The sequence below is a fragment of the Lycorma delicatula genome, chromosome 8 (genome assembly GCF_047948215.1).
Source record: "Lycorma delicatula isolate Av1 chromosome 8, ASM4794821v1, whole genome shotgun sequence".
NCBI lineage: Eukaryota > Metazoa > Arthropoda > Insecta > Hemiptera > Fulgoridae > Lycorma > Lycorma delicatula.
Window position 1 is genome coordinate 110,129,480 of NC_134462.1, and position 12,654 is coordinate 110,142,133.

At 28.3% G+C, this 12,654-nt stretch overlaps 1 protein-coding gene across 1 annotated transcript in view; it reads right to left on the bottom strand.

Moving 5' to 3' along the window:
* cyc (basic helix-loop-helix ARNT-like protein cyc) overlaps window positions 1-11,227 on the bottom strand; it is a 312,750-nt gene extending 301,523 nt beyond the window's left edge. The window contains exon 1 of the mRNA XM_075372438.1: window positions 11,056-11,227. The gene's annotated coding sequence lies outside the window, so the exon portion shown is untranslated. The remainder of the gene's footprint in view (window positions 1-11,055) is intronic.
* Window positions 11,228-12,654: the final 1,427 nt, after the last annotated feature.

Sequence of the window (12,654 nt, forward strand, 5' to 3'; positions counted from 1 at the left end):
AGTTTGGTTAAAATCGGTCCAGTAGTTCTGGAGGCATAAGATTATTTAGAGGCCAACACCGAACACACACGTATACACGAACATCCGGAAAATTTCCATCCGGTTTTTTGGATTCCTTAGGTGTCAAGACGTCAAGATCCGGTGAAAACCGCATATGCCCAAATTGAACAGATTACAATGATTTCCCTTCTAGAACTATAGCTCTGCTATAGAGCTAGTTGGGAAAGTTAAAATAAATAATAATACTTATAAAAACAATAATGTATACAGAACGGACCAACTGAGACTAAATAATCAAATATTCATTAAACGCTACGATCAACAGAACAACCATGGTACTTATTAAAAATGAAAAAAGAATTACAGAACCTAAGGATCCAAGTGTTGAATGTTAGGGCTGATTCTTTTAATAATTTAAATATTGATTTCTTGTTATTATAAAAATTTTTTTGAACTGAAGTATTATTTATGTATATAACACTAATTGTCTGAATATAATTGAAATATAACATTAATTATAACGTTTCATTGTAATTGTAAATATTTCTGTAAGTGAAATGAACTGAATTGTAGAACTGTATAACTGGAACTAAACTGGCGTCGTCCTGGACTAGACTGGACTAAGGCTGAATACTAATGCAGTGAAGAGCTTGCTTATATAATGTTGTGGAGCCGCTGATTCGTCAAGAGCCAAGTGCATCAGAAAGAAGCCGAATGAAGAGTAAAGAGCCGCTGAATTGTAAAGACCGAGTGCATCCAAAAGGAGCCGAATGAAGTGAGAAGAGCCGAGTGAAACCGACCGAAGTCGAAGATCTTTAAATTTTAAAAAGTCATATATTAAATACAAATTAAAGTTCCAACATTTAAACAGGAGCAAACAAAAAAGTGAATATTTGTGAGTATTTATAAATAAATAAATCATTTAAATTGCCCTTAGTGTTAACACTAAGAACATGAAATGAAAGATAGAAAGTTATTAATACAAAACTACATGAAGTTGAGTTTGAAACAGGAAAAAAGGAAAAGAGCAACCCACCGGGTTGGTCTAGTGGTGAACGCATCTTCCCAAATCAGCTGATTTCGAACTCGAGAGTTCCAACGTTCAAGTCCTAGTAAAGTCAGTTATTTTTACAGGGATTTGAATACTAGATCGTGGATATCGGTATTCTTTGGTGGTTGGATTTCAATTAACCACACATCTCAGGAATGGTTGAACTGAGACTGTACAAGACTACATTTCATTTACAATCATACATATCATCCTCTGAAGTATTATCTGAAAGGTAATTACCGAAGGCTAAACAGAAAAAAAGAAAGAAGGAAGGAAAAGAGCTTACAAAAGTAAAATGGTCGGAAGAGAAAAATACTAAACACGCAGAAAGAATGAAACAATATTAGAAGAAAAGAAACCAGAAAAAATTATATTTGCGAGGTCTACAGTTGGCCTAACCGCAAAAAAATAGAATATTTTGGTTTACATTGAAGAAAATTTTTTAAATTATTATTAATGAGTAATAATTTACCATATAAATTCTGTGGTATGAATATAGCGTGTAAAATGTATAGATTATAAAAATGTCCTAACTTTGCTAAGATTCAATTCCAAAATATAGAGGAGGTCCCGGGTTCGAATCTCGGTCAGGCATGGGATTATCACACGCTAAAACATTGTTATTTCATCTCATCCTCTGAAGCAATACCTAACACTGGTTCTGGAGGATAAAAAAAGAAAAGCTACGGATGTAACTTCTACATCAATTTTTTGATTTTTATAAAATCCTAATTTTATTGTATAACTCGAATTATCTACGGTAATCATTTGATTTTAGAAGGCAAATCTATATTTACTATTTAGAATTTGAATTTTGGAACACGAAAAAAAAATAATTTTAAAGAATTTATAATTTTGGACGCTCACTAACGAAAAATCTCAAAATTGTATTTATTCTTGCACTTCTGTTTAAGGTTAATGGCAATGAGTCCAAGTCAGATTTCTATTTTATAAAATATATCCCTTTTATTTTGAGTAAAATACTGAGATGTGACATTTTTATAAAATCGAAATGATAATCGGCTTTTTTATCGTCATTATTTTGTTATTTCCTTGATATCGTAAATTTTTTGTTTGATATAAATAAAAAGGTAGACTAATAAAAAATAAATCTGATATTAAACAAAAAAATTTTAAAACTAAAGGAAATAAATAGTAATCCTTATATATCTGAAAAAATATGATGCAATAAAATCTTTTATTTACGTATATTTAAAGAATGTAGTAATGGCTCTGTTTCATTAATATTAACGTGGAAATTTTAAAAGGTAAATATTTAAGAAATCGAGACAATTAAGTAATAAACAGATTTGAAAGTAATGACACGTTAATTAATTCATATGTAGACTATAAAAAAGAAGATTGTTTAAATAACCAGTGAAACTAAATTAAGTGAAACAACATTAACGTTCTGACTGTACTGATCATGATAGACAACTGATAATTTTACTCAGTTATACTGAGTAACCCACGAAGAAGCGGAGAAACTTTCAGGAAATGCTCTCCTGATGAAAATAGTGGAAAACGTTCACATAAACATAGATCTGGAAACGCTTTGTTACGGTTAGCGAAAGATTTCGCCCATTTTCAGCTCCTCTAATAAAAAGATCCCTTACTGTAATTTTTGGGACCCGGAATTAGAAGTAAAGTTTCTTATGTAATTTGAGCAGGGAAATAGATAAAATAGATCCGAGAACTATAACTCTAATAATATATATTTGGAGTAAAACTTAAAACTTGGTGTCGAAAAACAGGCTTTTTTAGGTTTATAGTACAATAGCTTTGTAAAATGACTAATAAATGCGGAAGATTAGTAAAAACCTTGTAGTGAATTTAATTATAAAAAAAATAATGTAAAAATATAGGCAATAAAAAATAATTAAATACTTTTGAAAAACGGTTTTTATTGACGAAAAATAGACAGACAATCGTATTATTCTTTCTGTACCTAATAAACATTAATGTATTAAAAAAATAAATAAAATACATGAAAAGATAAATGGTAACAGAATAAGCAACCTCATTTACAATAATTTTTCGAAATTCCCTCCTTCATAATCTACACAGCACTATCATCGACGTAAAATATTTCCGTTGGCTTTCGTATCATCTCAAGATAGTTTCATATAAATTCGTAGCATTCCGTATTTTAATGAGTAAATCTTCTTTAGTATTAACTTTTTGTCGATATATTATATTATCGTTTTCAAATGGCCCCAAATGAAGTAATCCAGTAGCGTTAAGTCAGGTGATCGTGGTATCTAATCCACCGATCCATCACGTCCATTCCAGTTTAACAAAATAACATTCAAGTGATTTCTAGCTACTAAGGAAAAATGTGGCGTTCCACCATCGTGCAGGAAAATCATTTGCAATCTTGTTTGCAAAGGTACATCTTCCAAAAGAGCCGGATATTAAAATTCGCATTATAAAAGTGCCTGGGCTACGCTGAATATGCTGAGTCACACGATGTTCATCATTAACGTCATGATTTAGTTGGCGTTCAACAGTAAACGAACACGTTGGAAGTAACCCTTTTGTTCGAAAATACTGATAACAACAAAGAATGTTTATTAGGTACTGGAAGAATAATACGATTTTTTGTCTGTTTTGCTTCAATAAAAAAACTATTTATAAACGCTTTTTTGTACTTTTTATTGGCGGTATTTACATTAATTTTTTTCAGAATTAAATTTTTTACATGTTGTGTTACTAAATCTTTCGCGTTTATTAATCATTTAACAAAGCTATTATACCGAAAAAAAACATTTTTTTTTTTTTTTTAACACCGAAGTTTGTATTTTACGTCAGATATCTTAAAAACTACTGGAGTTACAGTTCTGGGACCTATTTTATCCTATTTCCAGTTCAAATTACATAAGAAACCACCAAATTTACTCCTTAACCTGGTTCCACAAAAATTATAGTAGGACTTCTTTTAATTAAAAGAACTGAAATCCGGACGAAATCTTCCGCTAGCCGTAACTCGAAAACAAAGCATTTCCAAACCTACGTTTGTTTGAACTTTTTTCATTATTTTTATTAGTAGAATGTGTTTTGCAAGTTTTTCCGTTTCTTCGTGGAACACCTGTTTAAAATCATATGAAACAAAATAACAAGACTTTTTTTTTAATTTAACATGTAATTTTTAATCCCATAATGAACATGGAATTTTCAAAAATAAAAAAAATATTTTTTATAAAAGCAATGATAATGGAATGTACCTCGGAAAACGTGTTTAAAAAATAACGAATGATTTAATAACTTAAGAATTACGTAATTTATTTAATGCTGCCATGTTACTCTTGTCTATTACTTGTAATAAAATCTGATGTGAACACCACATGACATCCTTGTACGCCTATTAAATTACATAACACATTTTTTTTTAAATGAAAATTACATAAAATTTTATTTCACTAATAACTTAAGTTTTTTCATATTTTTTACTTCCTTGTACGAGGTAAAGAAAGTATTATAATCGTGAATAATTTCGGTTTTCATATGGAAATATCCATTCTGACCATCACTGAATCCATTTTGACTAGTTTCGGTGTGACGCCTGTATTTACCATCACGCACATATGTACGTTTTTTTATTGTTATTACTGAATAATTATTTATTGTAAAATTTTTTAATAATTTTTAATAAATATTTAAATTTATTATTAACTATTAATAAATCAATATATTTAAATTAAAAAAAATCTGATGTGGACACTACATGACTTCCTTGAACGCCTATTAAGTTACATATACACATATTTTTAAAATGAAAAGTTCATAAAATTTGATTTCATTAATAACTTTTTTGTTATTGAATTATTATTTATCGTAAAAGTTTTTTTACAATCAAAGCTTAATAATTATTAATAAATCAATATATTTAAATTAAAAAGTCGGATTCAAACCGATGTGCCTTCCCCTTGTAAGATCGAAATATTTAATTAATTAACATCTTATCTGGCTACACTGTGAAACCAATGAAAATAAAATAAGTACCACTTATGAGATATCGTTGAAAAGCTCTCAATGAGAGCTTATTACTGTAGTTAAGAAAAGGTCCAAAATCCATTTTTTTATATTTTGGACTTTTTTGGACACTTTTGGTTCAGCCGATTGTAAGCAAAAGGGGAGGTGCATAACTAGATGTTATAACAGTTAAATCAAATATTTCAACATTGTACGGCTAATCGTTTTTGAGTTGTGCGAGATACATACGTACGAACAGACGTCACTCCGAAATTAGTCAAAATGGATTCAACTATGGTCAAAATGGATATTTCCGTTGAAATTTGAAAACCGAAATTTTTCGCGATTACAATACTTCCTTTACTTCGTACAAGGAAGCAAAAATGAAGAATAAATTTTATATACACATATTTATTTAAAATAACAATGAAATTTCTTTTCGTATAGCGGCCGCCTAAGGAAGAACTTCTTTATGGTACCCTGATTTGGAGGACGCAGTATGCATTATTACTAGAACATTGTAGAAAGATATCTTTGCTAATGAACGAAATAAGATCTATCTACGAGGAGTACAATACGTTCATATAAAGAAGAGTAACATAAATAAAAGAAAATGTTTATTTTGCGGCTACGGTAAAACCAATAAAATATGTAAAAGGGAAAATGGATGTTGCCTAAAAAGTGAAATTTTTAGTTATTTCATTAAATCATAAGTTTCTCAACGGGACGATCAGATTGATTTCGTTTTTAACAAAATCGAACCGTAATGTTTTGCTTTGAAGGGCCGCAATAAAATGGTAAGTTAGACATCATAATTAAAATATATTATCCCAACATACGTTCTGATACAATATCATCTCTTGAAGTTCTCTTAAAACGTCATCAAAACGAGTTAATAAGACACAAAAATGGGCTATCAAATCAATATCTGGGTTCCAAAGTATGAATTGTGTAGACCTATATTATTAAAATTAAATATATTAACCTACCCCCCTGTTTTTAATATATATATTAAATCTTTGGTAAAAAGAGGGCCAGTTATTTTTAAAAAATAACAATATCCACCTTTACCAAATCAGACAACCGAATTGTTTTCATATAACTCAATACAACACTTCGGCTTACAAGAAAAACCTGATGATTTATTTAATTTTCTCACTACTTTATTTAAAATGCAATTAAAAGAAGACTTACTTTTTACAGAAACAATATTACTGTGTGATGAATTTTTAAATAACGATAATTTTACAAAAAGAATATTTAACTGCATCCTGTTGGACAAGTACATAAACATGAGCTCAAAATAATTTTCAATAGCAGCTTCTGAATTGAGAATTACTTTGTAATATTTAGTAAATTTATTTATCTTAACATTACTTTTCATTTGTTTATATTTAAATAATAAATACGGAATTTTAACACATTTATTTTTATCTAATTGTTTTTATATTTATAATTTATCTTACACAAATATTGACGTGATTTATGAACAGTATTTTAATATTCCGATTAGAAAAGATTTATCTATTTATTTCTTTGATATTACCATTTGATTTTTAACACTGAAATTTAAATAAAACTGTATTACGGCCACATATCTGTATTAATAAAAATGAAAACCTGTTAGAGTAACACATCAAAATAAAAAAAACTGACAAGATGGTTAAATCTTATTCTCGGTTTTGTTTTTAAGCCGTTAAAAATGTCTAAAATGTGCCCAGCGGCATATAAAAGGAGAAAACTTAAAAATTCTAAAGCTGTTGATTTTTTATTTATTTTATTTTTGATATACGTAGATAGTTGATTCCGATATTTTGTTTTATTTCGCACTTAGCATATCGCATAGGCGTTTAAGTATTTTTAATTTTTAAGGTAAATTTTAATTGTTAATTTTTAATTATTTAATATAATAATCTTGTGTACGGGTTCTGATAACGACACACTTCGTTCGTTTGCGCTCAGGAAAAAATCACCCATACACACATAAAAAATAATTTACCTTTATATAACTACAACTACTATGAAAACTAAGAACAGAGAAAATCAATTTATATCTCGTTTTAAAAATACAAATATGTTCGATTTCTGTTCACTGATTCTTCAATAAAAAAAGTATGTGATGATTATGTTATCACACACATAAACTTGACTTTCTTATTCGTTTGTAATAAATAAGAAAGTCAAGTTTAATAATCCTATATTTTGTACCCATCAAACTTTTTGAGGTACAATATTAGAAAAGTGTTTTTTTTTTTTGTTTTTTTTTTTAGGGCGAAAAACGGTTGGACGTTATCATCGCCCGGAAAATAAATAAATAAAAGTAATTAAATTTGTTACATAAAATTAAAACTTAAAACTACTATCACAGGAAACAAAATCCGGAATGGGTGTAAAAGGCCCATTCTCGGATAACAAAAACACTAACATGTAACTTAAAACTACGTTAAAAACTATCATATTAAAAATAAATAAAACTTAAAACTAAAAAATGAAATAAAACTTAAAACTATTATGTTTAAAGTCTTACAACTAATATCACAAAAATCTTACAACTAATATCACAGACGAATTTAAAAAACAAAAAAAAAAAAAAAAATGATGAATATATATATAAAAAAAAAATCCGATAGGGAGTGTAAAAGGCTCGCTACTCGGATAACAAAAACAATACATAGGACTAGACTAATTACATTTTTTGTATTAACCCTATACTACGCAAAAACAGAAACATCCGATTTAAAACCTCTTTATCATTACACAAGATACCACGGATGTTTCTGGGTAGTTTAAATTTACGACGCAATGCCGCATAACATATGCAGTCCACGAGTATAGAAAAGTGGTGTATCACGTATAAAATACATGCAGATAAAATATCATTCTTATTAAATTATCGTCCTAAACAAATTTTTTATAAGACATAAACTTCAGCCCAGTTTAAAAAAGAGTTTTTTTTTATAAAATCATATAAATTTGTCATCATTCGGGTGATGTTAACACGAAAGCTTTTTTCGCCCAGAAAAACAAAAAAAAACAAAAATATAAATATTTGGGATACAAATCAGAAACAACCAGAAGAAAATTGGATACGCAGTTTTATTGCAGTTACTTACAAACCGTAGCGGGTTTCGAACTTATTTATTTCGCTTTGGTCTGGAGGAGAGACCCGGCCATCCGAATTTGTAGCTGCAGACGTGAAACATGTTTTCTTTCAGTGCAGTCGTTTTGAGTAAGCATGTGATGAATTGAAGGAAGCTGTGCCCGAATCAAAAGCAGCAACGGAGTTGAAATTTGCGGATTGGTGGTAAAACAGTAGAAGGGTTCATGTCAGAAATTTCACCGCGTCTTTGAGGAATAGAAAATGTACCTTATAATGGTATGCCAAATGGAACACGTCTCCAGTGAAAAAATGCTTTAAAATGGTTCTATAGAGCTAAAGCAAGTAAATAATGGTGATTTTTTTTAGTGCGGTGTAAACCCATCACTACTCGGAAGGTTTGCGGATTCTTTTTTAAAAAATTCCCAATTCTCGAAAAAATTAATTTTTTAAATTTCAATTTTTTTAAATCGGCGCCGAAGAAAAAACAAAAGTCTATCACCAATTATTTAAAACTGAACACAGGAATGAATGTATTACCTACGAAGAATCAAACAACTACTTTAAAATTTCAAAAGAGTTTTTCCGAAAAATTGTTGTATTAACATTTTGTTTACATTTTTGTTATTACAGTTTTAAGGATAAACTCCGTCTTTTGAAAGTTAATTATATTCAAAACTTTTTGAATCATTACGGGGTCAAACAAAATTCTATTTAAAATTTCAAAAAAATATTTAAAAAAAAATCTTTTTACTCTTAATTACGTCATATTTCCTAATAAAATTAAATATTTCTTTTGCAAAAACGATTCTGAAAAGTAAACGTCGATTAAAAAAAATTGTATGCATGCACACAAAAAATATTTTGAATATTTTTAATAAACACAAACTAAATTTCAACTACGAATACAGCTACTGCAATTTATCGTGTAATTTGAAAAAATAAGTTCATCGTTCTTACGGGATGCGGAATCCTAGAAAGTCGTTAACAAAAATAAGGGACAAATTTTTTTATAAAAAAAAGAAAAAAAGACTAATGAAATATGTATAAATTATAGAAATTATTTCAACCTAAGTATTGTATGAATCATAAGTTATATTAATTTCATAGTTACGTAATTTTACTATTTACATATAATTTAATTGTTTATTTAATTACATATTATCCTTGAAACGTGTGAATCTGACCATTAAAATATGGACTGAATCCACATAAAAGCTTCAACAGTTAATTAAAAGATTCCAGTACCAAATACATTATTAAAAATAATTTTTGTACTGATATTATCTTGAATTTAATTAACCTTTAAAATTATAAAATTAATAACTATTCTTTGAATCACGAAAATAACACATAAAAACCACTTTAAATAAAAAATATATATATATTTACCGGCCGGTGACAAGGAATTTTTATCAGTCTTAATCTGTTACCTTTTTACTTCCTTGTATCGAGTAAAGGAAATATTGTGATCGCGAAAAATTTTGTTTTTCAGATTTCAACGGAAATAACCATTTTGACCATCCCTGAATCCATTTTGACTAGTTTCGGTGTGACGTCTGTACGTACGTTGTATCTCACACAACTCAAAAACGATTAGCCGTAGAATGTTGAAATTTTGGATTTAGGAGGGTTGTAAAACCTAGTTGTGCACATCCCCTTTTGCTTACAATCGCCTGAACCAAAAATATACAATAAAAAAAGATACCTTTTTCTATTTTTTGGGGAAATGTTTTTTTTTTTTTTTTAATAGTAAGACAAGAATGTACGCATATATGATCTTAATATAAAGTGGGGTTAAGTTTGTAAACTTTTGAGAAAATTGACCTCAAAGAAAATCTACTCCACAACCCAAGAGATATTGGCCCCAAACCTTTACAAACAAATTGTCCTATATCCAGTCTCCATCTATTTATCTAATCAAATATTTAGATTTATCTAATCTATTTATCCAGTCAAGTTATTAGGCTTCAAATAGACGTACGTACGAACATCCCATCATACTATTTTTTTGTTTTTTGGGGTTCCTGAGTCACGAAACGTTGAGAAATAAAAACAAAATCCCATACCAATTTTTTGACCGATTACCATATCTTCCTCACAGCATGGATGTAGAGCTATAATGCTAGGAAAGTAAAACTAAACGATGTCATCGAATCTCATAACCTTTGTAGCAAGTTGCTTAGTTGTTCTTTTTAACTGAAAAATCAATTTACGAAAGTAATCTTTTAATTTAAAAAAAATTGCTTCGATTAGAATCATAAATTTGTTTTTCTCGTAGGAACATTATTTTTATCTGTTTAATAATTCGTCTTTTTAAGTACACAAAGTTCGGGAAAAGTTGATATTAATATGAGGAACAGCATTATATATTAAACATTCAAATTAAAAAGTTAACATTGTTTTAACATAAATTCAGTATCAAATACCAAATAAATGAATTAAAAACTATAAAATGATTTATCTACGAATAGTGAATCATGATTACATCATATGTTCGAAAAAACTAAATATTATTTTTATAAAAGTTTAAATGAAATTATACGCGTGAAATAATTTGCAGAAAATTGTAATTCAGTATAAATGACACATTACTAAACAAAATTATAAAACTATTCAAGATTACATTAAAATATTGATAACGTAATTACTTCTGAACGTTGAATTTGATAAGTACCTGTTAGGTTATGATGTAAAAACTATTTGACACCTCCAACATAATCAGTTAAGAGAAAACAAACTTTTAAAAGCTGCCATAAATGAACTTTTATAAAGATTTAATTATTTTATTTATTATTTAAAATGATTACAGGAAAAACTAATTAAGTAGGCAGTACTTAAACATTTAACCATTACTTAAAAAATAAATACAATACAACTACTAACAGTAAATAAATCATATGAGTAGCATGCAAAAATGACCCTTATCACTTACCAAACGAACGAAAATGTTCTTGAAAAAATATTAGTAATAAACATGACAAACTACTTATAATAGCACAAATCACTGAAAACACTATTAATAGTATATTTTATAGTCTTTAATAAAGTATATAAATGTCATAAAATAAGTTAAAAACTATTAAAAACATTACAAATAAGATGAGCGGTAGAACAACATTATAACTGCCATATATTATACAACTAATATGCATCATAACACTATGACGTCATGTTCTTAAATTGTATTGGTATTCAGTTTAAACGATAGATAGCAGCACATATCACGCAACACTACATACAGTATAATAAAAATATTCACGTGTGTACTCGCTTAACATGTTATGTAACTCACTTATCAACTTCTATTAAAAACTAAACATGATACCAAGGTCGAGTACGATATTTATAACATAAATTATATACAATTACCAGTATATCAACTACGAATGAACGAAATTACTACTTTTATTTAAATATTAAAATAAAACATCAACAACATTAGCATATCGTTGTCAGTCAGCTGTAAGTCTCGTGAACAGAGAATTTGCTAGAATGCATGAGAATATTATTGAAATATTTTCATAAGTCAAAAGTACAATACGTAGTTCACAAACCAAAGTTATTATTAAACTAGTAATGCTTATCTTTTTTATTTAATTGTGTTTGTAAACAGAACTTATAAAATAAACAACATTACAGCAGTAGTGTTATCATGCCGATTAAATTTACATATTTTTGTATATTTGTATATATTAACTAAATGATTTACAAAAAATAAATAATATATTTATATTTATTTATTTATATTTATATAAATAGAATTAGACTTTAATTATACTTTATTTTTATTTATTATGTTTAAACATCATCTGTTAAAAAACCAAAACATTAAATAACATTGCAAATATGGCAGAAACTTATTTTATTTTTTGTACAAATGGTATTAAATTATTTATTTTAAATTTATATCTCATTTCCACCTCTTCAATTGAGACAAAATCTATAATGTTCTTATTTTTATTTTTTTAATTCCCTTAAAAACTGATGCTTCTGTCAACTCCGTTAGATACAACATTTCCCTGCCACTGTGGCGCAAGTGCTAGCATCTCGACCTTTCATCCGGAGGTCCCGGATTCGAATCCCGGTCAGGCATGGCATTTTTCACACACGCTACAAATCATTCGTCTCATCCTCTGAAGCAATACCTAACGGTGGTCCCGGAAGTTAAAAAAAAGATACAACACATTCAGCATTTATATATTTCAAATATTTCCCCAGAACCTCAAAAGCAATTATAAATTTCTTGATTTATAAATTCTTTTGTTTTGTAATGTTGAAAATTCTGTTTCGTTTAATACCTAGTTAAAATATACCAATCCACCACGAGACTGGTAGTGTCTCGACCTTTCATACTGATGTCCCGGGATCGAAACCCGGTTAGTTATGGCATTTTTCAAACGCTACAAAAATTCCATTTCCATTTCCCACACACAAGTTTCAAGCTTATGTAGCGAAATCATTAAGCCAAAAAAAATCTACCATATTTTGATGTTTTGTTTTTAATAAACTATGAACTGACATTTGAACCGCT